General features: G+C 40.0%; 1 protein-coding gene across 9 annotated transcripts in view; it reads left to right on the plus strand.

Annotated features, from left to right (window-relative positions):
* SYT1 (synaptotagmin 1) overlaps nt 1-26,019 on the plus strand; it is a 530,182-nt gene that overhangs the window by 276,679 nt on the left and 227,484 nt on the right. For 2 of the 9 annotated variants that reach the window (XM_050935634.1, XM_050935636.1), the window contains exon 1: nt 18,705-19,030. The exons of the other annotated variants lie outside the window; for them this stretch is intronic. The gene's annotated coding sequence lies outside the window, so the exon portion shown is untranslated. Of the gene's footprint in view, nt 1-18,704; nt 19,031-26,019 lie in introns of those variants that run through there. 9 annotated transcript variants of the gene reach the window in all.

Below are 26,019 nucleotides of genomic sequence, written 5' to 3' on the forward strand. Positions count from 1 at the left end.
CAGGTCTAGGGTTCTGTCCGCCGGCCCCGCTCAGGCCACTGCTGGCCCCTTGCCACCCAGGGTCCCGCCGATGGCCTGGCTCAGCCCACTGCCAGCCCCTTGCCAGCTGGGGTGAATGGGCTGCATACCCCATGAAACCCTTTCACATATCACCAGGGGTACACGTACCACACTTTGGGAAACGCTGCATTAGCCCTTTTGGCCACGGCATCACACTGGTAGCTAATGTTCTGCTGTTTATCCACTATGACCCCAAATCTTCTCAGGGTTACTGCTTCCCAGGAGAGAGTACCCTATCATGCAATTGTTTCCTACATTCTTTGTTCCTAGATGAACATATTTACATTTAGCCATATTAAAATACATACCATTTACGTGTGCCCAGCTTACCAAGTGATCCAGATCGATCTAAATCAGTGACCTATCCTCTTAGTTATTCACAACTCCCCCAGTTTTTGTCTCATCTGCAAACTTTATCAGTGATGATTTTATATTTTCTTTCAGGTCATTGATAAAAAATATTGAATAGCAGAGGGTCAAGAACCAATCCCTTTGGGACCCCATGAGAAACACACCCATTCAACTATTTCTTTACAGTTACATTTTGAGACCTATTTGTTATCCAGATTTTAATCCATTTAATGTGTGTCATGTTAATGTTATATCTTTCTAGTTTTTAATATAAATATCATGCTATGCCAAGTCAAATGCCTTACAGAAGTCTAAATACTTTATCTCAACACTATTACCTTTATTAACCAATTTTGCAATCTAATCAAGTTAACTTGACAGGATCTATTTTCCGTATATCCATGTTGTTTTTTGCTAATTACATTACCCTCCATTACCCTCTCTAGTAATCAAGTCCCTTATCTGCCTGTCCATTACCATTCCCGGGATCAGCGTCAGACTGACAGGCCTATAATTACCCAGGTCATACCATTAATGCTTTTTAAATATTGAAATGACATTAGCTTCCTTCCTGTCTTCTGGAACTTCCCCCGGGCTCCATGTTGAAAATCAACATTAATGTCCATCGAGTTCCTCAGCCAGTTCTCTTACAATTCTTGGATACAAGTTAATCAGACCGTCTGGTTTAAAATTTTCTAAATTTGTTAGGTGCTGTTTTACATCCTGCTGAGATATTAGTGCAATGGGAAGAGTTATCATAATATGATTACATCATCTTTCTTTCCCAGATGCAGAACAGAAATATTTATTAAACTCTACTGCTTTTTCTGCATTATTATTGATAATTCTATTATTTCCATCTAGTAATGGACCAATATCATTGTCAGGATTCTTTTTGTTCCTAATATATTTTAAAAACTCTTTGTTGTCCTTAACACTGCTGGCCATAGATTTCGCCTTGTGTTCCTTGGCTTCCCTTATCAGTTTTCTAGAGTTCTGATTTATACATATTACTATCAACTTCCACTTTCTTTCATTTGTTATATGTTATTTTTATAACTGTCTTCACTACCCCCTAAATCAGCTTGATTTTTAGCCAATACGACTTTCTTCCTTAATTGTAGGATTGTGTCTTTTGGGGCATCTAGTAATGTGTTCTTAAATGATTCCCAACGATCATTCACATTCTTCTGATTTAAATTCTTCATCTCAATTGATTTTGCTCATAATGTGTTTTCAGCTTGTTAGACCCCCAAGTTGGGCCCCAGGGCCAGACAGCAGGTGCTCCGGCCTCCACCCCCCAACGGAATTTTCCCCCAGCCCCCAGAACTGCCACTGATCACATAGCTGCTCAGAAAGCAGAACTTGTAACAGGAAACAGCACTTTGCGGTCGGCCGACCTGAGGAGGGGAAGTTCCCCTCACGACGGTTGCTTCCTGGGTAGAGATGCTGGGGCCCGATTGCCTCCCTTGTATGGGCATGAGCCACTCGCGACCCCGCAATTGGCTTATCATAAATTATGACGAAAAATTCGTTATATATTGTTGGCCCCCTCCCGGGGACGGGGAGAGAGAACTCGAATTCCCGTCGAACCGTATCCAGGCTTGATCAACCTGAAGCTCTCTCCTGGCTCACGCATTTCCCAGAGCCTGACTGCTTGCCGGCCGTAATGAAACTTTTGTGGTTTGTATGTGTAAGTAGAATTAGCTGTTAAGGATATCTGTATATCTGTGCTGTTAGATAAGAGGCAGAGACTGGTTCCAGCCGCCCCAAGGCTCCTGCTAGGGGAAACCCGTTGACCAGGAAACCTTGAACGCAAGGGGGACCAGTCGAGCCTCGCAATTTGTGTTTAATAAGATTAGTTGCTGCATTTATGATTACTAATAGCACCAATATCACTTTTACTAACCCCTGGGACGACCTGAATAATTACTGGGACTTAGAAAAAATACCAGGGCCAGCTTCTATTTGTAATTGTAGTGTTTGTGTTATTTGTTCTAGTATTATATTGTAAGCCCAAGTTGTAACTAATCGTGTGGTCCCTTATCCTTATCTGTGACTCATTTAATAAATCCTCAATCTTTAACACTACGACTGATTGCTTGCGTTATCCCCGTCACTACCCTTGGGCACTTGTCACCCCCCCCAGGGCATCCAGTGATCGAACCTCCGCCCTATTCCAACGCTCATTACCCGGTAGATAACGGGCACCTGGTGGCCATATCGGTGGAGCGAGGGGCGAGAGCAATCTGTAATCAACACAGCTTTGTGAAATTAGCCCTTTTAAAGCACCACTTATATATCACTGGTCTGGACTTCATTCTGTTTGCACATTGTATATGTGATCTAGTTATGAACAGTTGTACCTAAATTACCATTAGTTGTGGTCAGTTCCTTTATCAAGATGAGGTCTAATATAAAATTCTCCTTTGTTGGAGGCAACACTTGAGTTAGGAAATCATCATTCATAATATTTAGAAATTTCAGTGATGTTTTAGTACTGACAGCATGAGACCTTCCAGAGTCCAGCATACATCACTGAAATTGAAGTCCCCCGTGATCACACAGCTTTTTTTCCCCTACACAATCTGGTTATCTTGTTCCCTAGTGTGATTTGGTGGTCTACACCAGACACCAACTAATACCTCATCTTATGCTTTATCCTTTAAGACCTTGGTCCATAAGTATTAAAGATCATTTTCTCCCAATTTATCACTGGGTATGTCTACACTGCAATTAAACACCATGACTGGCCCTTGTCAGCTAACTTGTGCTCGCGAGGCTCGTGCTATGGGTCTGTTTAATTGTGATGTAGACATTCGGGCTCAGGCTGGAGCTTGGGCTCTGGGACTCTCCTGCCTCGCGGGGTCCCAAAGCCCAGGCTCCAACCCAAGCCTGAACACCTACATCACAATTTAAAGAGCCCCTTAGCTTGAGTCAGCTGCCACAGACTAGCCACAGATGTTTAATTGCAGCGTAGATGTACCCCGTGACTTGGAAACAGTTTAGTGCCATGTCTAACATGGAGTTGGTCCAGTGAAAAGGTTAGACACATTTGTAATATGAATGGTGTGGTGTTTCTGAAAAAGGAGATGAGAATACATCTGAGCAGTGGGAAAATGGCATGACGTGACACCAACACACATGAGACTCCCTTTTCTAACAATTGCCAATTACAGAACCAGTTTCTCCTCTCTTGGTTTTCACACCTCAACTGCTAGAACAGGGCCTCATCCTCCCTGATTGAACTGACCTCGTTATCTCTAGCTTGCTTGCTAGCACACATATATATACCTGCCCCTGGATATTTCCATTACATGCATCTGAGGAAGTGGGTATTCATCCACGAAAGCTCATGCTCCAAAACGTCTGTTAGTCTATAAGGTGCCACAGGATTCTTTGCTGCTTTTACAGATCCAGACTAACACGGCTACCCTCTGATACTTTTCTAACAAAGTTGAACTTGCTGCTTCTTTCTTGTGAAAGTCAGTGGTGGTGGTGGTATTTTCAGAAACTATAAGGGGCTAAACCAAGATTTTTTTAAAAAGCGACTAGTGATTTGGGGCACTTCAATTTTTGGGTTCTCATCTTCTGGTCCTTTCAAGGGGTGCTCAGCACTTCCTAAGAATCAGACCTCTGGAGATGTCTTGAGTTGGGCACCCCAAAATTGAATCACCCGAAAGAACTACCTGCTTTTGAAAATCTTGACTTTATGTATTTATACTACTGAGGAACTGGATCCAAATGGCGTAGGTGGCACCACTTTAATCTTGTAATTAACTGACTAATCCTGCTGCTTACTGCAAAGCTGTGCGTATAATGGAGTGGTTTTATATTTCTGTATGCATGCACAGTTCTCGCTATTAAAGATTGACATCACAATTAGAGGAAAGGAACTTTGTGGAGTTTGTCAGATTTTTAATTTACCTTTCAAATTATTTTGGGGGCTCACAGTGATCACAAATCTGGTTGGTTTGTGAATAATTTCTTCCTTTAATTTATAGCTGTGGATCTTTGCCAAGAGAGGTCTCATTTTAAAAAAACAAAAATTAATACAAAATCAGTGTTCTGTGTTAGGTACAGTATTAGGGAGAAAAAAATCCCTCAAAAGATAGACTGACAATCCAGTGCCCTAATAAAGTAAATTAACAACATTTTTAACTTAAATTTTCTCTCGCCTTCTCAGCTACTTGTTTTACAGACTCTTTATATTTATTTGTCCCTCTTCAAGCTTTGTTCCATTTTCTACTCTTCTTCCCCCCTCCACCCCCGACACATACACAAACTGGATTTTTCTCTCTGTCCCTTCATTTCCATCCCCTAAACAGAATGTGAACCCAGTGATGTTCAGATGAACTTTTAACCCTCATGTGTGTGTACTGATTTGAAAGTAACTACAGCAAGCAGGCCTATTCCTAACAATGGTATCATGATAATACTTGCATAGCACCTTTCATCCAGGATCTCAAAGTGCTTTGTAAATATAGGAGAGCATTATTATCTCCATTTGACAGATGGGGAAACTGCGGAACACAGAAATTAAGGCAAAGGTTTTCAAAAATGGGTGGCTTAAAATTAGGCACGTAGAAAAATTCATTCCACACATGGATGGAAAAAAAATGAGCAGGAACACTGCTTATGACTTATAATGGGGCCAGAGAAAACGGCATTCTTAATACTTTATTTTTATATTGCTGGCTACTCAGTGCTTAATTTGTGCTGGGCCTTGCTGGGGCTGAGCCTCGGCGCCTCTAGGCATGGCAGTTTTTAGCCCCAGCTCCTCCGGGCTCCCGGCCATCAGCCACTGACCAGCTGGCTAACCAACCAGTGCTTAATTTGTGCCAGAGCTTGCTGGGGCTAAGCCCTGGCATCTCTTCCATTACAAATTAATCACTATGGTTACTATTTTTTCCATTTTGTGGGGTAGTCCAGAGACCTCTTCACCCCAGGGAGAAAAGAATGCAGGAGGTGCAAATATACCAGGTATTTAAACAAAAGTAGTGCATAATCTTATGGTGCAATATACGGGTAGCAATTATAGTATCGTTCATTTCTAGTCTAGTTCAAAGCACTCAGACATTCACTGTACCTGAGTTAATCTGTATCTATACGTATACAACTTGTGAGTTATTACTTAAGAAATATACTCACACTCTGTGATGTAGGGAAAATTATAGCATGCATTTCCCAAAACTTTATAAAGAGAGTTAACATAGGAAACATTGTAAAATAATCTACTAATGAATCTTTTGTGTGTGCAAAAACTAATTAAATATTTTAGTTGATTGCAATTTGAATAGTTACACTGCAAGTAAGAGTAGAAGTTACAAAGAAAATGTAAAAGCTTAATCATCTAATTCCAGAGGTGAAAGTAAGCCAGTACACCCCGGTACAGCGTACTAAGGTGGATCGGTTTCCCCTGGTGGCAATTTAAAAGACCTGGGGCTCCCAGCAGTGGCTGGAGCCCCAGGCCCTTTAAATTGCTGCCAGAGTCCTGGGGTAGCGGTGATTTAAAGGGCCCAGGACTCAAGCCGCAGCTACTGCCCTGGGCCCTTTAAATCATCCCCGGAGCCCTAGGGTAGCGACGGGGCTCTGGTGGCTATTTAGAGGGCCCGGGGCTCCGGCAGCCGCTACCACCCCAGCCCTTAAAATAGCCGCTGGAGCCCCGCTGCCACCCCCTCAGGGCTCTGGCAGCAGGGCTCCGGTGATGATTTAAAGAGCCTGGGGCGGTAGCAGCAGCCAGAGCCCCAGGCCTTTTAAATCACTGCTGGAGCCCCCAGCTGCTGCTGCTACCCCGGGGCTCTGGCAGCGGGGCTCACGTGGCAATTTAAAGAGCCCAGTGCTCCCACTGCCGCTACCCTCCGGGGCCCTTTAAATTGCCACCCGAGCCCCACTGCTGGAGCCCTGCGGTAGCGGCAGTGGGGCTCTGGCAGTGATTTAAAGGGCCAGGGGCTTCCAGCTGCCACTACGGCAGTGGAGCCTCAGGCCTTTTAAAGCTCCACCAGAGCCCGGGGCCCCAGGGTAGTGGCAGCAGCCGGGAGCACCCTCCAATGATGATTTAAAGGAGCTCTGCAGCTGGGAATTCTGAGGGTGATTTAAAGGACCCAGGGCTCCCAGCTGCTACTACCACAGCCCCAGTCTTGGTCCCTTTAAATCCCGATTTAAAGTGCCCAGCGATTTAAAGGCCCTGCCTCTTCTGGTAGAGGCCACACCTCTTCTGGTTGAGGCCCCGCCCCCTCCTAAGGACTCCAGAGTACTGGTAAATCTTCTAAGTTACTTTCATCCCTGTCTAATTCTTACATTTTCTTTCCATAGTATTTTATTGCTTTATATTTTCCTTCATTATTCTCTATTCCAAAAATTAATAAGGTTTGAAATCTCATTTCAATATACACCCCAAGTGAAGTTTCTTGCACTAATTATTGCTTCCCTTATCTACAGCAACTCGTCTAGCAACAAGCAGTCTCTACAAGAATCATATGTAAAAATTTGTTGGAGGGGGAAGAAAGAAATCATGATTACCTCTCTTAGAACAAATTCAGTGGTTTATTTCAGTTGGCATAATCCAAGAAATATCACACAGAATATAAAACATAAAAGGGACTTATTTAATTTTTATAATATTGTTTTGAAACAGCTCAACATTTAAATTCAATGAGTGAGATCATGGTCCCATTGAAATCAATGGGAATTTTGTGATTGACTTCAGTGTGGTCAAGATTTCACCTATTGTGGGTGTTAAGGGAATAAGTGTAGAGATTTCATGGACTATATAGATGTTTTAACACATATAAATAAAATTATCATATGGGTTGCATTATCTGTTATCAATATGAATAATATTGCCTATTCACCAGTTTCTTGTGCCTCCCAGTTAGCCATTTTATATTTATGTGCTTGCTCAGTGCTTCTAGTAGCTATCCCTAATGCATCTCAGTGACATAAGTAATATAAAGATGGTGTTTTAAAAATCAATCTAAGCACAAAATAAACATATCAAAGAACGAATGCTACTTAGTTCAGGTGAGCAAGTACCTGACTTGATAGTCTATACTTGTGGGCCAGGATGAAAACAGTTTCAGCAGATTAAATAATATATGCTGAATGCAGGCGTAGGCATCTGAATCTTCATGAATTTCATACTGCATGTTCATTTTTCAAACTCTAAAACAAACCATGATGGCCAGTTACACCAAATCTACGTGTGGGTAATGATTAGTAATTAAATGGTTCATTTTTTTTATTCAATAGAAACAAAAAAAAGTTATTCAAGCAATTCTAACCAACATTTCTAACATTCAACTCTCTGGCGCTCTGAAGACCTAAATCTCTCATCCAGGTTCTCATTATCTCTTCCATCTTTGTCAGTGTCGCTTCCTCTTCACTGATACGCACAACACACGCATTGCTGTCCCCCCTCCCAATAGTCCATACAAAACCAACAGCAAAGATCTTATGTTCTGTTCCTCTGACCACATCTTGTCTTTGAATCTCTCTTCTCCTCCACATCAAGTTCAAGAGTCTTGTAAAAGCCATTATGACACTACAAGGCTCTGCCCCACTCCTGTTCTTGTCTCTCCTTGAATAACCTCCTCTTTCCATTCTATCAACAATTTCAGCTTCATAAAAGTAGAGGGGAAAGACATTTTCAAGGTGGGTGAGGTTATATTTTGTTAATGCACCAACTTCTGTTGGTGAGAGAGACAATTTTTTGAGCTTCTTCAGAGCTCTGTGTAGCTCAGAAGTTTGTTTCTCTCAGCTACAGAATTTGTTCCAATAAAAGATATTACCTCACTCAGCTGGTCTCTCTAATATCCTGGGACCAAGACAGTTACAGCAACACTGCATACATATTTTCAAGTTTGATAACGTGTGTAAAATTCACTGGTTAAATCTAACTGCACTTTGAAGTGTTTTAAGAAACTTTGGTAGAATGTGTAGACTTTGAAGTTGCTCTTTTGCATGATTGTTTCATTAGTGAGAGATGATCTCTTTTGGTTAAACTAGCTTCAAATGATATGTTTGAAAAGGGACATCATTTTATGGAGATTTCTTTCAAGATTTTGTAGAGGACCTCTCCTTTTTCTGTATAAAAATGAGCAAATTTCAGTTGTCAGAGAGTTCATCTAGTTTGCACATTTTTCCATGTTAGAAGCATACTGCATCTGTTAAACTTAGATAAAAGGTTAAAAATGGCAAGATGTGATCACTTTTTTAAAGGGGATTTTTTGGTGATTTTTTTTCACATTGTCTCTGAGTTAAATGAAAAGTCAACCCAGCTGTCTCACTTTGTTGTTTAACTGTCCTAGCTGTGGCTGCTTTGAAAGTGCCTGTATGACAGTGCAGGCAACAGTTTTTCTGTAGAACATCCCTTCATATAAATGGAATGTCAGTTAGTGCCAGGTATCTTTCATGTGCCCTTAGAAAAGTGCATTCACTAGATGTATTTGCTCCATCTTTAACAGAGAGGTGGTTGACATCATTGACATTTACATTTTGAGATTAAAAACTTAACAATTGAAGCTTCAACCACAATCAGATGAATGAGGAAGTTCATACTTTTTTTCCTTGGTGCTATTATGTCAATCTGTTAGGTTGCAGGCTAGGCAAGATGACAGACCATTATCTTACTTTGCAAAGGTTATCTTCACAAGCAGAAGGGCTAGCAGCCTCCTCACTGTAAAAGAAAAGCTTAGATTTTGGAAGACCCTAAAACAATCAATGTGAGAAATCCCTAAATCTGTACATTTCCATTGTCATTGGTTACATTCATAACTTTGCAATGTGGAATAATGTATTGCTAAAATAAATTGTCACACCAGTAATAAATGGCATATAAAATAGTGTGTTAGTATTGTTGTGATTTCCAAGGATTCAAGATGTGAGTTAATTTCTCTTAAGAAGATAAAGGAGTGGACTTGGACACAAGATCAGGAAATGATTCAGTAATTTTTGTTGGCGTTATGGTATAGTTTCTATGTGAGGCCTGTCTATCTTGATTACTATGGGCTATGACGGAAAGCTGCTTGAAATTAACTGCTGTGAATAATCCTTGTATTATTTCCAATGGGCCCTCTGTGTGAGAGACAATAGCCTATCACATCTCACGCTTGCCAAATATGGCTCCCATCCGGCAAGTTGCTGAGCATCCACAACACCCACTGGTGTTAATGGGAGCTGAGGGATTTCAGAACCTGGTAGAAAACACTCTTAGAGCTTGTCTATATGATCATCTCCAGGGTTCCCACCCGCTTGCTTCTGAGTGAGAATTGTTTGATTGTTTTAACTATTTGTTGGCAAACTCCTTTGCATGTTGTATCGATCTTACTGTATAAAATAATACAAAAGTGTTTATACTTTTGACACATCACAGGACCTTGGGCCAGAGCATGTTCTCATGTAGCCCTTTCCCCAGCCACATATCTTGCATTTCTGCATAGATGGGTAAGAACCAGTTACCTTCAGGGCACTATCGCTCCTTCCTAAAATCCTACAGAAAGCTGTCCATGGAGTTGGGATCTGCAAAGGAGAGAGGAGAGGGGTAAGGCAGGCTTAGGAGCAAGAAGAGGATAACCCTATATTGGGCAGAGTCCAGGTCAACTTATATATGCTGTCTCTACTCACTCCCAGGCAGCACAGAGCTTACATGGTGGGGATTCCCATTTAAGGTGTCCTTGTAATCCTGACCCTCTCAAAAGTCTAGGAGGAATCATTTTCAATTGACTCACCATGTGTTTGTTTGGTCCTGAAGCATCTCCAGGTGGCTTATCTTATTACTTTAAACTACCACAGCTTGCTGTAAAACAATCTTTTCCTTGCCTTTTGGAAGCCCTTCTGCCTATTGATTACCAGTTATAAAAGGTGTGGTGTGGTAAACTATTTTTAACCTGCAGTGGAGTCCAGTGACATACCAAGTCACTTTAGGGAATAGATGAAAATTAGTTATGTTAGGGTTAAACTCTCCAATAGTATTTCTTTATGCGAAACTCCCTTTGACTTTCTTGGATAAGCAAACAAGTGGATAAAGCTTGGGCTCAAAGGAGTTAGATGACACCTCCTTTTGGGATAGGTTTATAATTTTCTAGAGATGGAAGCACTGAGTGCACCACTAGTAAAACTTGAGGACCGCTGGGGAGAGCTTGTTGGATCCAGAGTTTTTTCACCATTAGTCCTCCCAATTGAACACCCTTTCACTCTTTTGACAGGATGTTTCCTTTAATACCAGTGCTGCTATTAGCTTTCTATCTAGATGCTGATGTGGATCTCATTACAGTATTATCTCACAATAATTAATTGATTTTTATATTCACAACACCCCCATGAGATAAGCAGGGCTATCCCCATCTGGGGAGCTAAGGCACAGGATACAATGACTTGCACAGGAAGTGTGTGGCTGAGCAGGGTATTTAATCCAGATTTCTTGAGTCTCAGTCTTGTGCTTTGTCTTAGTCTATCCTTTCTACCTCTGTGCCTCATCCATTAGACCATCCATCCTCTGAAACCTTGTCTTTTCCCAGGCCCATCCACAGAACTCCTTGAGAGACTTCTTTACTTTTGGGGAGCTACGGAGGAGAATGCTGTGAACATGCAGACCTCTGCCTTCATGTCAGTGGCCCATTCTCTCCTGCTATGTTCTCTTTTGCCTTGTTGAGAGTAGAAGACCCTGTTACTCTGAATAAGGAATACAAAATCTAGCCTTTGGTAATTTGTACTCTATACAGAACCTGCCAGGCTTTTTCTTACAATGGGCATCATTTACAAATTTAACATTTGCTATTCTGCAGTTATTGTCATGCTGAAAAAGCTGCTATCCTAAATGCAGTTATTGGAGGTATTGAAACTGTATTTCTAGAGGTGCCCACAATATGCAAGCCCAAACATGGGTGGAAGGCTCAGTTATTGTTGCTGCTTAATATATATCAAGCCTTTTTATTTTTTTGTAAATAGGTAACTATTGAGGTGGCTTTCAAGAGACATACTCTCCCCAATGTCAATAGTGTATCAGTTTAATACATCCTGTATCTTTAATTGGAAGAACAAATCCTGATACTGTATCATAATATTTTTCAAATCTTCTCCTGTTCCTCATTTCAGAATACAGAACAGCCTTGTAACAAATGCAATAAAATTCTGATTGCTGAGAGCAGAGCACCCCTCTTCTCACAGCAGTATCTTTAAACATGATTTCTGCTTGGCCATACTCTATTCACTGGTTCATATTTTGTTGAACTTGATCCCCTTTGGTCCCAGTTCTGGAAAATGCTGAGTACTGTTAGCTTTCATTATCATCATTAGAAACTCTGATCCTCATTCAACAAAGCACTTAATCATGTGCTTAAGTCCAACTGAAGTTAATACTTTGCTGAAACAGGGTCTTGGGACACTCAGCCCCTTGCTAGATATACCCAAATTATTTTCAATATACTTAATTGATTCCAGTACAAAGTAAAGAGTATTAATGTACTAATTACTGCATTACTACATTAATTCAGTAATTAATGATTGTAACATTGTTAATAAATAATACAGAATTGTATTCTCTGAACCTTTGAACCTGTAAACAAAGAAATGAGTAGAATAGCAATGGGAAAAGGACATTTAAAACAGGTTTTGCTAGTATAGGTACTACTACTTTTCAGATATCTAAATCCTGTCATTCCTGGGGAGTTTGGCACACACCTCTCTAAAATGTAGCCATGATATCAATTCATTTCATTTACTGTTACCAGAATTACCATGTCATGTTACAAGACCATTTGATGTTAGCCTGCATTGAAGGCTATGTGATAATCAGAGTGTTGCATTTGAATACACCATTTTCAATTACAATTGTGTACATCACTTTCACTACATCAATTATGAGTTGTCATTAGTTAATGTTTCATGCATTGTAGAGCTATAGCTAAAACTGTAATTAGCACATAAAATCAGCTTCTTACAGAGGTGATTTCATACTAGACCAACCTTCCAAAATTCTACTCACTTATCTGCCTGGAGGAGATGAATAATGTTTTTGATGGGCAGAGAAAATGTCACCATACCATTGTAAGAATGAGTATGTGGGGTTTTTGCTTAAGCTAGTATATTTTTCACGACTTCATAAATCTCTATTAGCCTATTTTTCATGAATATATAAAGATTTTACTTTGCAAAGGAATGTTAAATTTCTGTTGCCACAAAATATCATTCTGTGTTAATTTAAAAGAAAGGTCTGTATCTCTGAAGTGAATGCTTGAGAAAGCTGCCCACCATGTGATTTGGGAGTTTATGAATAGAGACTATAATTTTTTAGTACTGGCGCAAGTTCCTTGTTTTTCATTTGTAAAAAGTGCAACAAAACAATATTTTAATGGATTTATTATGTTCTCATCTTGCTGCTCATCCATTTATAACAGAAACCACCTTCCACAGAGTTTCAGCTCATTTTGTGAAAATTTCCATGTAACAAAATATATTTTAATTTAATGCCTTCTGACTGCTAAGTTTTTACTTGAAGCAGGTATTTTATAAATGCATTCACAGTGTTTTCCTAGATAACAATCAGAGTTTTAAGATGTTTAATTTGGCTTCTCTTGCTTTAGAGCTTAGTAGGAATTCTTCAGTTTTAATGCTGAGGATGAACCTGTAAACTCAGTGGAAGATAAATGTGCTAATGAGAAAATATTCAGGAATGCTTCAAATCTGTTTGTAATATTTATGTATTTATTTATTTATTTTTACTTCCTGCACTGACTGTTAAGTAAGAGAGGGTAGCTTAATGACTTATAACATTAGAATAATGTGCCACGGTAATTAAAAAGGTACATGAACATTTTGCATAAGATTGTAGGCTATCTAATTACAGCCTGAGAAAACCCACCTGGTGAGTAAGCTTGATTATTATTGTTAATTTTATTTTACTCTTTTATGTATTTTATGTAGTAATTTTTTTCTTTAAAAAAAATCACTTCGCTAATGCTCAGATTCTGCAGTGGGTTGTAAGCCCCATTGAAGTCATAGTTTTAGTCACGGCTCCCTGATTGTCAGGGCAGATCAAGGCTACAGTGAACTCTGGTGTAGGTTTGAACAGCATGGGGGCTGCTCTAATTTATGCCAGCTGGTTATAGTGCCTAAGAAAACATGCACCAATTCAATATAGCTGAAGTGCAGTGTGCTCCAGTTCCTATGCTGGAAACAAGTGCGGGGTCGTGGTGCAGCAGACAGCTATACTGGCTTCATGCCTACTTAGAGCTCTCCTCATGCCAGGAATATTCTCATTTTGGCCAAATCTAATTGCTTTCCAGTCTTCTGTGCTGCTCATGTGGCTCAAAGGACCATATCCTTGGTTGCTATCTGATCCTATTATGGAAACACTTATGATCATGTCTGATACCGCGCAGCAGCAACTTATGTTCCTACAAACTCTGTAAATTTAAAATAAAATTTCTGGCCCTAGGGATAGCATAATTAAAGTAAAAGGATCAGTGAAAAAGGGAAGGTAGGATTGTAAGAAAAAACAAACTAGAAAGAAAGAGAAGATTCAAAAGGACAACAATAAGGAAAAAATAAGTGTGACATGGTGGACTTTACCATTACCAAATCCTCCCTTCTCAATTCTGTCTAATCTCCCTATTTAAAGTATCCCATATATGGTTCTGCATAAGAGGCAGTCGCACAGTTGTGCATATCTGCACAGATTGACTGGGAGAAGAACACTGGCCTTAGTCTACGCCACAACAGACTCCATGCTGAACCAGTTCCACCCCTAAGTAGCTGCCAGATTCTGAACAGTTTGGAAATAGATTTTTTTCCCTAATCATATTGCATAATGCTGCACCATGGGAATATTGGGAATAACATATAGAGATAGGAAGACGAATGAAGATGTCAGAAAAATTACTGGACAAGGTACCTTTCACAAATAATCTACAAAAGAAGACATCAGTGGCTGGGACATGTGCTGAGAATGGAAAAAAATGCTTACCAAATTCTGCCCTTGAATGGAAGCCAGAAAACACAAGAAGAAAGAGAGGAAGGCTGCGAATAACATGGAAATGAATAGTTCTGAACGACATCAAGGTTTGGAGAGAAGGGCAGCTGACAGGCAAGGATGGCAAATACTGGTAGCCCAATGTGCAGCAAAGCAGGGGATGGACTAAGATCTAAGTCACCATGGTGTTGGGGAGCTTCTGTGAAGGAAAAGGATGTGGTGAAAGTGCTATCTTGAAAGTGTTCACTGGTATCCCTGGCTTTTTAAGCCTAGATTTGGCACTGATTCCATGTGTTGTACCTTTGCTGGACTTTACCCTGGCTGGTTACAACTGCAGCTGTAGTACAGGAACTTTTTATAACTGGTGCCTGGGTTGATATATTACAGAACCCATGGAGGTAGATCCCATAGTAGTGGCCTTAAATGTTCTTTTATTATTTGGCTATTTTCATTATCTCAGAGTCTCAAGTGAGCTTTTTCCAAACTAGTAGCCTGTGACCCAGGACTAAGGAGATAAAACATCTTAGAAATATAAAAGGCAGAAAAAGAAATTGTGAGAAAAATTAGTTTCAAGTTTCTGTTGATAGATGTTTATATAGGAAAACAAAATCTTTGCCCATTATGCCTAGACAATGAAGTGATGCTAGGCTGTTGTAATAGGTGTGCAGACCAAAGCACAGCAGAGAGAAAAGCATACGGTGTTCCAACAGTCAGCCAGCGATGTGTCTGCACTTAAGGGAAGATCTCTCCTCCAAAGTTTCCTATTTTACTGTAACTTGGGGGCAGAATCAGCACCAGCATCTGGTATGGATGGCAGAGCTGGCGAGAAAAGAAATCTGTTTCATGAAAAATATTGAGGTTTCAAAAATTGTTGCTATTCCAACATGGGGCAAAAATAAACCCTTTCACATTTTGTGAAAAAGTCTGAGAAAGAAAGAGACCCACCTCAAAATAGCCAGTAGCCTGGTAATCAGGGCACTCACCTGGGATGTGGAAGGCCCAAGTTGAAGTCCCCAATTCAAATCAGATAGAACCAGTATATGAACATGGGTCTTCTACATCCGCTGTGAGTGACCTAACCACTGGGCTACTGACTATTCTGGGTTGGGGTAGTTTGAAATTTGTGTTGAAACCAACATATTTCCATTAAACACTTTCCTTTTGACAAAATAGCATTTTTGATGGGGAATAAAAATCATTTTTTTTTCCAACCAGCTCTTCCAGAGAGAGGCCAGGTGATGGAGGAAGTAGAACTCCGGAGATGTGGATTCAATTCCTGGCTTTCCCACAGGCTTCCTGGATGACCTTGGATAAATCCTTTAATCCCTCAGTGCCTCTCTTCCTCGTGTGTAAAAGGAGGAAAATAACACTTCCTTTCTCCCACCCTTTGTGGGCTTCGTCTGTAAACTGTTCAGTGTATGGATTATTTCTGTGTTTGTACAACCCCTAACATGAGGGAACCCTACACTTGGTCAGAGCATCTAGGTACTACTTATTAACTATTGCACTGTATTGTATTAATTGAATTTAAAATTCTTTACCTTACTGGATGATTGCTCACCTACATAAATATTGAAATGTTCACAACTGAATGTTTCAGAAGATAGAATAGAGAATTTAACTTAATGAACACAGAGAAGGGAATACAAAGTTGCAAACAAAGCTTAAAAGCACAACAGGCCCAATCCTATGTTCCTTACTCATGGGAAAACTCTGATTTACATCTGTGGGAGTCTTGCCAGAGTAGGGTTGGTACCTATATGTGTTAAATTAGAAGTGCAAAAATAGTGCGAAAGGAGTGATGGTAAAACACAGCTGTGGGAATTAATAAGCTGTTTCCTTCCCCTATGAACAGAAATACAAACAGCCATAATATGACTGCAATATGCTGCCCTGATCACTGTGTTGCCATGTTTGCTTTGTAACACTTCATCAATATGCAATATGTCACAATGCAGTGTCATCACATATTAACTCACTACAACACAAGTATGTCAACACAATGCCAGGAATGAATGGCTCCATTCAACACAATATATCCTCTCCCTCTTTCTCCATCCTCCCTTCTGGCTGCCAGAGAGAGACCCCAGCAGTTCCTTATCTTGGATTTGCGGTTTGGGATGGTGCCCAAACCTCTTATCTGTTTTCATTAGGGACCGCTAATCAGACTGGTGGAGTCAGTAAGAGCTATGTACAAACAGCTGCTAAGTATGAAGCACGTGAGCTACAAGCAAAGTATCTCTGACTTAAGACATAGGAGAGCAGGAGCTACAGGACACCATTTCAAGTGGGGGACTATGCTAAGTGGAGAGATGAGTCCTGCCCCCTGGGGCTTGTGATACAGGGATGTGGGTAGCATCATGCCCTCATGGGTGAAAAGTCCTGATTTGGGGGTGGGAGGCTTGGACACCAATTCCATCCCAAATTCACCCCACAGTGGCTCCTGTCCCAGAGCTAGTCTGCTTCTCCACTCTGACCCATTGATTTTCCACATCGTGTAGGCAGGGCCCTCCTCCCATGATTCCCCATCCCCACCACTAAGTCTCCTGCCCCAAGCTGGGCTAAAGAGGGCCAAAAAGATGTTGGGCCATTGTTCAGATGACTGTTCACCCCTCCAGCCCCATAGCGTATCAGGACAATATTGCCAACCCTAAGAGTTCAAAAATCACGAGTCAGTACAATCAGAATTCATAATAAAAATAATGAAATTCAAAAATGCATATTTTTGTTAGCTAATTTCTGGTTTTTGAACTCCCCAATCTCTGCTAGTGTGTGTGAGAGACAATTATAGGGTGAAAATTCAATTTTAAATGCCTACAGAATGTGTGCACAAGTCCTGAGCTCCCCAAATCATCCCCAGTGGCAATCTCCCACAGCTGCCTCATCATCAGCCAGCCCAAGGAGGGCTTCCAGAGGGCTCTTCTGTCCCCGTGGTGGAGGAGGAGGAGACGGTGCTACTGCTGAGCATGGAGTGAGGGCCAGCTCTGCTGTTCTGGATCTGCTGTTGGACACAGCCCCCTCCAAGCACACACAGGTGTCTGGTGCTCAGGTGCTAGGGGCAGTTATCTCTAGTGGTCAAAGATGGAAATTGCAAGGAGTTCTGGCAACATTGCTAAGCTGGCTGTATTTCATCACAAGAAACCCTCAAAGTCTATAAAATTACAGTAGTGTCACAAAGTTGACCCCCACTGTAGGATGACTTTGTAAAACAACTTTCTCTCATCATTCAGTGTGAAAATTTTTGCTGATTGCGCATGTAAATTCATTTAATTAATTTCTAACTTATGCACAACTTTGCACAAACTTTCATCTATAAAAGCACTAGAGGTTACAATGGATATCACAAAACACTTACAAAAAAGAAAAAGATTAAATGCATTCTACTCCCAAACTTAATTATTATTGTTACATAACATTTATAATAGGATATTTGGAAACGAAGAAAATCCTTAAGAATGTGTTGCAGTAATTGTTACTTGACAAAAATAATTATTGTGAATGATCATTCACTTGAGATAATTCATTGCTTCAGTATCAGCTGGGAGATCAACACTTATGCACTACACTTTTTTGCTTTGATCATGCAATCACTTGCTAACAGCCTATATGTTGTCTCACTGAAGGACAGGCTGGATTTGCGCAGATTCATAGACCTTTCTGTATCCTTTCTCCTCATTTCCTCGCCCCTCTTCCCCATGATATAAATTGTACTTAGCCGTTCCAAATAGTGTTCATGCTGCATAGGCTTTTTTTCTGCATAAGTACTTAACTCTCTGAGGAGGATAGTTGTAATATCCATATCCATGACTTTTGTTACTATGGGAATTCTTATACTGTGGATTGGTTGGCTAGTGTTTGTTCATTTTCTTTATCCACATGGATACAACTGCAGCAGTGTTATATAACTCTAAGTGTTCATAAAAGAAAAACATACATGTACTTAGAAATGAAACCTAAAGCCTGGGAGCTAGATCAGTGCAGCAGCTAAGAGACATGACATATTGATATTTCCCTTGTTGAGAGGCTATGAAAATGCTCGAAGTGTACAGAATCATTTTAGATCATTGGCTGAGTCTCTGTAATCAAATGTATTTTAACCTCTTTAATTGATCTAGACTGTTCCACAAAAAACAGTGTTTAAATTAGAACTAGACTCTAGTATTCATTGTATTTTCTATCATGGCTTTTAATAATTTATTGATCACGTGTGTGTATGATATTACGAGACAGTAATAAAACATTACATTGTGAAGCATTAGTCATTAGGTTAAATAGTCTGTCATTGACTCGGGTATCTTTCTTCAGTGTACTACTCTGAGGTGCACCAGGACCCAGCAGCTTGAGCTATGGAATTAGCATATTGTTTCTCGGGGAATGCCCTTGAATGTGCTTGAGTAGCTGTCTTTTGCAAGACGTGAACTGCATTGCTGAAGGAGAGAGCGGAAATTTTGTTTCTGGCACCATGTATTAATCCTGTGTGGCTGTGTCTACTTTTATATCTCAGGAAAGCTCTTCAGAAATGGCAGGATCACTATTCAGTGATTAACGAACAGCCAGTGCTGGACTAGTGTTGCAGCTGGGGAATCAGTGCTAGGTCACTTTACAGCACACTTGTGTAGAGCTCCAGAAAGGGACTATATTGGGTACCAGGTAAGAATCTAATCCTCACTTCTAATGCTCTGAAGATATTGCTGAGAAAAAATAAGCAGAGCTAAGGCTTTTTTGTTGCTACCACATGAAAAATCCCCTCATGTACATTTTTAAGAAAGACTTTTATAATGGGTGGATTTTCTGAAATGTATTTAAGATTTAAATAGAGGCATGATTGACAAATCTCACTGAACATAAAAAGCTATCAAAGATCAACCTTGATGTGACCAGCCAAGAGAGACAGCCAGCATGACTTTTTATTAATGTCACATGCCAAGGAACATTGTGTCACTTGCTAAGATTGATGGAACAAAATGTTTCCATTTGGCATAATGCTAAGAAATGGAGAAAATTGCAATCAATCAAATGCAGCAACCTTAGTAAATCAGGGGAAAAAATAACACTAGCAACATACTGTGTAACTGTCTCCTATTAACACTCATTTATTTTATGTGCAGAAATGTAAGATTTAAGTCTTCTTTTATTTTCAGACTTTTAATCAAAACTTGTATTGTGAGAATTAAATGTGTGTGGATCTAGTGCTTGAAGGAATTATTCTGTACTTCCCTCATCATTTAAAGCTGGAAATGTTTTTGCCTGCCTATAGTGTACAGTACTTTAATTTATGTATGGTAATCATGTCAGCCACAGAAAGCTAGGGAAAGATTACTCTTTGAATTAGACAACAGGCTGCAAATTGCGATGAGCGCTGGCCTATGTCCACATGTATCTTTTTGTGTGCAAGGTAAATCCAAATGCTACCCATACATGTGAGAAGTGAGGATATATAGCAGAGCGCAGACCCTGGATATTTTTCTTGTAATGGCATGGGGGGGGGGTTAATATTAAAATAGTCGTACCGCTGTGCAGGATCATAGAGATACATTTGTATGTGCAGGTAGGTACAATATCTAATGATGATGCTAAGTATAAATTACATCTTTAGCAGGAGATCTTTCAGTAATCATAGGAACATCACCATTAGTGAGTGTCACATACATGTATGCATATGCTTTCCCATAATTCCCATTAATCCTTTATGTATTATGCTCTCTATGTGTGTTATGTTGTCATAGGTAAAGTTTAATAGATGTTCCCTTCCTGTTAAAGAACATATATCACTCTTGGCATTAAGTAAATCATCGTCTACATGGGGAGTTGTTCAGGAACAGCTATTCCTGATTAACACTCTTATTCCCAAATAAGCATGGTTTTATTCCAAATTAACGTAATCTATTTTGGAAGTGAATTAAGCTAATTCATAGTAAACTAATTTGGAATAAGAGTATCCACATAGGGAGTTAATTTGGAATAGCTATCCTGCTTCAAATTCACACCCAAATTTCATCTGAATTAACTTCAGTGTAGACAAGTCTAAGCTTAAATAAAACATCATTCTTTGCCTGCAAGCTTCATCTCATTTTCATTCACTTTTTACTTTACTATAAAAATGAACGTGTTTAGCTTTCTTACCTTTATTTTTCTTCATGAAGAAAACAAACTCTCTGCCACCCTGGCTGAAAATTGCTGCTGAAAGCCATGGAGGGATCAACATAGTCAAAGAGCAAAAAAGATTATAACAAAGAGAAGCTGTTGTCATTGCTGCATATTGTAGTAGTGCTGCAGCTACAGTCATGGCATCTATAACTTTGATTTTGCTTCGGAAACCCTAAATCAGGAGAAGTAAACATCTCTTGGGTTAGCTAATCTAGATAAAAAGGGGCAAACTAGAAGCAATGAGGTCAAAAGTGAAGGGGTTATTTGAAGACTAAAGCCCCATAGAGATGATGAAACACAGTCTCTGGAGCAAAAAGCACATTTTAGCTAAAAGAGATTATGACCCTTCCTGTGGGAGAGATTCTGCCTTGGTTACACTGGAATATATCTGGAGTGGCATATTGAATCCACTGGTGTTAACTCCTAAATTTTTCGTTGGTGAAAATGGGAGCGGCACCTGACCCTATACTAATCCTTGTTATAAAACTTTGCATGATCATTTTTTAAGTTCCATTCAAAGGATATAAATTTTACAAAACTTCATTGATATGCAGTAGACTCTGTCAGATAAAGTTAAATTAATTTGGCTAAATTCAGTTCTCATTTACCTAAGTCAAAATATGCAGCAGCTCTGTTGAAGTCAGTGGAGTTACTCCAGGTTTATATTCATCCAGCTGAAAGCAGAATTTGGCCTGATAATTTTAGATGAAAAAATTTAAAACCTCATTCTGTAAAATGCATTAGTTAGTATTGACTCCACCATAATCTTATTTGGCTAAATTAAGTAAAGGAAACAATCAATCAGTGTTTCATTTCCTTTTAAATATCTATATCTATCTTAGTTAAACTAGTTTCGTAAGCACTGACATTGTTTAGTTCTTTGTTAATTAAACAATGTTTCAGTCATTTGCAGTCTTTATTTTTATTGACCCCATCATGTGTGTCATTTTTCATTTGCTTAATAACTGGCAAAAGCCTGTTGCTGAATTTCCTATTCCTCACCAAGTCATAATTGCCACCGCCTACACCCTCTCCCTCACCCCAATCAAAGTGTTTCAAAAACATTTCTACTAATTTTCATCACTAAGTTGTTCAAAAAGCCGGAAGCACTGATCCTAGGCCACGTCCAGACTAGGTATTAAAATCGATTTTAGATACGCAACTTCAGCTACGGGAATAACGTAGCTGAAGTCGAATTTCTAAAATCGAGGTACTCACCCGTCTGGACAGCGCGGCATCGATGTCCGCGGCTCTCCGTGTCGATTCCGGAACTCCGTTCGGATTGATGGAGTTCCGGAATCGATGTAAGCGCGCTCGGGGATCGATACATCGCGTCCAGACTAGACGCGATATATCGATCCCCGAGCAATCGATTTTAACCCGCCGATGCTGCGGGTTAGTCTGGACGTGCGCCTAGTGAGTGTCACGTCCTGGCCACTCACTAGCACTGCTGTTAGGAGAATCCAAGCTGCAGCTGCTCGGGATCCCCACAGTGTTTAAAGCCCTGAAGTCCATCCGTTGTCCCAGTACCCAATATCAGAGTCACTAGGACACTCAGGGCGCAGACTTTCTATCAGTGTTGGAACCTCCATCCAGCTGCCTAGCCCCTTTGAACACACTGTTGACCTTCAGACTCCGCGGCACTTAACACACCGCTCTCCCAGAACTCCACCAAAAAGGTCTGAAGCATCTGATTTACAGTTTAATTCTCTCAGGAATGCACATCAGTTGTTGAGCAGTTACACACACGCACGCACACACCCCTTTATGCTGAATCATATAAAGCATGGGGGAGTTCAGATCCTGCAAAACAAACATCTCAGATGGCAATATTCCTCATTTTCTCACATCCCTTCCCTTGTGAGTCCTTGAGGAAATATCCATGTCCAGGAAGGCAAGGCGTTCCTTGCTCATGCAGGCTGTTGCATGCTAATTGGTCTTTCTCCCTCATTGGTGAGGGGACCTAGCTTCTGTGACCTTACTGTCTCCTGTTCCAGGCTTCCTCCTTCTGAATGCCACCCCACCTTGTTCCCCTGGGTTTCATTATGCAACTCACCTAGCTTCCTTCTTTCTGTCTTTTGGGTGACTTTCCACTGTGCTTGCCTTTTTCCCTCTCTTGGGAGGAGTTAAGCTAAAACTAGTTTTCTAAGGGTGCAGTTCACCATTGTTCAGGCATTTGCACCTGAATAGAGTCATTGAGTCCCACCCCATTGTTTCTCTGGTGTGTGTATGTGGAGGGGGGGAGGATAGAGGAGTTGTCAGGAGTGATAGATCCACATGCATGTAGGTATTCATGACACCGCAGTTTTTCATAATACAACTTCACAATATCAGCCAGAATTCTTAAGTGGTACAGATTTAGTGACAATGCATCACAAAGGATGTCACAAAGCAAATCTTCCTTTTTATGGGGAAAAGTGTATAATAAAACAGACCCATTTAGATATTATTGTTTTTCAACATTATTATTTTTATTCATTCATAGAATCATAGAATAGCAGGGTTGGAAGGGACCTCAAGAGGTCATCTAGTTCAACCCCCTGCTCAAAGCAGGACCAGTCCCCAACTAAATCATCCCAGCTAGGGCTTTGTCAAGCCTGACCTTAAAAACTTCTAAGGATGGAGATTCCACCACCACCCTAGGTAACCCATGCTAGTGCTTCACCACCCTCCTAGTGAAAGTTTTTCCTAATATTCAACCTAAACTTCCCCCACTGCAAGTTGAGATCATTACTCCTTGTTCTGTCATCTGGTACCACTGAGAACTGTCTAGATCCATCCTCTGTGGAACCCCCTTTCAGGTAGTTGAAAGCAGCTATCAAATCCCCCCTCATTCTTCTCTTCTGCCGGCTATACAATCCCAGTTCCCTCAGTCTCTCCTCATAAGTCATGTGCTCCAGGCCCCCTAATCATTTTTGTTGCCCTCCGCTGGACTCTTTCCAGTTTTTCCACATCCTTCTTGTAGTGTGGGACCCAAGAACTATGTGCTTAGCTTGTTCATATATTAGAATTTTCTTACCACTGTGGTTCTAAACTACATAGAATGGAAGGTACTCCTCAAATAAACTCTGTTCTCAGTTATGCCAGTAGCTTCAGTAAATATATTGACTTTTGTATGTTTACCTTGGTGTAGAAGACAACAGACTTTGGCCGCTTGCCTTCAAATAAAGAGGTTCCAGGCATGAGCTCATGCAGCCTTCACAAAAATCCCATATGCAGCAGACATGTTATGATGAATTCGTGACTTCAGAGAAGAGAACGAGATAACTTGTTTGCCATAGCTCAAGCAATGCAACAAGCACAAAAAGCCTGTCTGTTTTACTGATGTGTCATTATGTACATTATCAATCTACAACATATCATGAGTATCAGTTATGGTATATCATCTGAAGGAATTTATGTGTTACTAAAGTGGTCAGCATCCTAAGATTTATCTTTAAATAAAAACCAATCTGTGTTGGTTTGTGAACTTATTTACATATTTAATTGATGAAAATGTTGAGAATAACATGTAGCTGTGATTCAATATTCAACCCATGAAGTATGCCATAAACTATTGTAAAAAAACAAAAACAAAAACCACTTATTAATGGTGAAGTGTAGAAATGGACAGAAGACTGAGTAGCAAATAGAAAAATTCACCACTGTGTTGGTGCACTGGGCTGGAGAATTAGATTCTGAAATTTCATTACAATGATGTATTAATTTTGAAAGCCAGAAGAGTGTTTTTAGATGAAGATGAAGAATAATTTGTTGGCTTGTGCAGGGTTAAATTGCATTTAGAGAGCCTGGATTTAATGTGTCTGCTAAGCAGTGACCAGACAATTTAAGTGTACTTAGGCAGTCAACAGTGAACCTCTACTCATGGCTGAGTTCGTTTTTGTGTTCACCATAAGTGACACAGCAGCCATGTCTCACAACATGACATTCTGTCTGCAGGCAGTGTTTTACCTGGTGTGGTAACAGGAGCCAGTAAAATTTGTGCTAAGTTTTTCCACCTGGAAGTCACTCATACATATGACAGAGATGATGGGGAAATAATTAGAAGTGGTTAATATGTAAAGTAGGCAGAGCTACTTAGGAGAAAGCAATATGGAATATGAGCAATAAGAATTTGACTCTTGTGGTTTTTATGCCCACTGTGGTAAAGCCAAAATGAGTAAAGATCTCTCTTTAGGAGACCGTATATGAAAACCTTTTGGTGCTGGTGATGGAAGAGGAGTTAAAATGAACACCCATGTTAAGGTGTAATTGGACTCTACAAATTTTAATGCTGCATCTGGAGAACAGATTAATGTAAACTGCTGCAGGTATAATTACTGAAGATAATTGCAATGCAGCATGGGGTGGGGGGGAGTGTTAAAAAATTGCCAAGCAAATAAAACCACAAGCATCAAAAAGACAAAAAGTTTGTGATAAATGGCTCATTTAGGCATATAGTGCTGTGTGGGCAAAATTGGACTGCAATCATAGCCATTTCAAAAAAGGAAAACATTGAGAGAAAAGGAAATTGGACAGAAATGGCATGGAAATTACAGCCTTTGATCCGTTTTTGAAGAACCTTTTATGAGGCATCATCACGAGTGGGCAGCAAATTCTTTCCAATCTCCTCTTAAAGCACTTGTGAAAGCCTGGAGACCATGAGACAGAAATAAATGTTTAAGTACAGATTGTGATGGCATATGTCTCTGACCTTTTTTTAGCTTTTATAAACAGTATAAAATTGCACTACATATTTAAATTGTTTTCAGATTTTGATATGAAAAGGAGACCATATTTTTTTATAGTACCATTGACCTACTCACCAATGTTCAGTTAATAATCAAGGGCTACTGAATGAAAAACACTGGATATTGCTGTTCGTGAGGTGTTAGAACTGCAGGTAGTATTTACAGGTTTACTGTCTGAAGGCTGATTTGAGTTGGGTTGGTTGTTTTTCTCTAGCCAAGACAAATGTGCCATCTTTATTCTTCTTAATCAAGTAAAGTTTTGAATCTTTTGGGTTATCCTGCTATCTCAAATGAATGATGATGTCCTTTCAAATATACAATAAAATAAGTAAACATAGACCATGTTTGGAGTGAGGAAGTAAATTGTTAACATGAATAAAATACTGTAATTGCCAAGGCCTGCACAGTCCAGCTCTGTATTAGCTACAATTAGATTAAGCTCTGACGCTATAAAACAGTGATGATCAGAGGCTTGTTCAATCCAGTATTAAAATATCTGTAATTCTGCTGTAACACATTAATGTATGGATGTACTCTTTGGCGTTCTTTATTAAGTACCAGTAATTAATGGGTTCAACATACACTGAGATAGCTGACCCGTTTTGTAAAATCAGAGTAATTAGCTTTCAGGTAATTGGTCAGATTAGTTACTGTACATATAATGATTGCAGATTGTTGTCTATGAAAGGGAAAATGTTACATCCTGATTTCAAGGAGCAGGGATGCTGTCAAATAAAAGGAATAAGCACATTATTTTACGTT

The sequence above is a fragment of the Gopherus flavomarginatus genome, chromosome 1 (genome assembly GCF_025201925.1).
Source record: "Gopherus flavomarginatus isolate rGopFla2 chromosome 1, rGopFla2.mat.asm, whole genome shotgun sequence".
NCBI lineage: Eukaryota > Metazoa > Chordata > Testudines > Testudinidae > Gopherus > Gopherus flavomarginatus.